Genomic DNA, 204 nt, shown 5'->3' with positions numbered 1-204 from the left:
ACATCGCGCCCTACAGACTTATCACCACACACACTAACCGCCCCGGGGACTTGCCAACGACACACCCTTTCCAAGTCTATTTTCTTGCGGAGCATCATGTCTTATTATATTTTATTTCACATCCATAGTTTAGAGGTATCGGAGTTCACCGTACTGCGGTCTACGCTACGTTACCACACAGCGCGCGCGCCCGCCGGCGTACAC

Source organism: Schistocerca cancellata, unplaced genomic scaffold (assembly GCF_023864275.1).
Source record: "Schistocerca cancellata isolate TAMUIC-IGC-003103 unplaced genomic scaffold, iqSchCanc2.1 HiC_scaffold_519, whole genome shotgun sequence".
NCBI classification, from domain to species: Eukaryota; Metazoa; Arthropoda; class Insecta; order Orthoptera; family Acrididae; genus Schistocerca; species Schistocerca cancellata.
Note: the sequence above shows the minus strand (reverse complement) of the source record.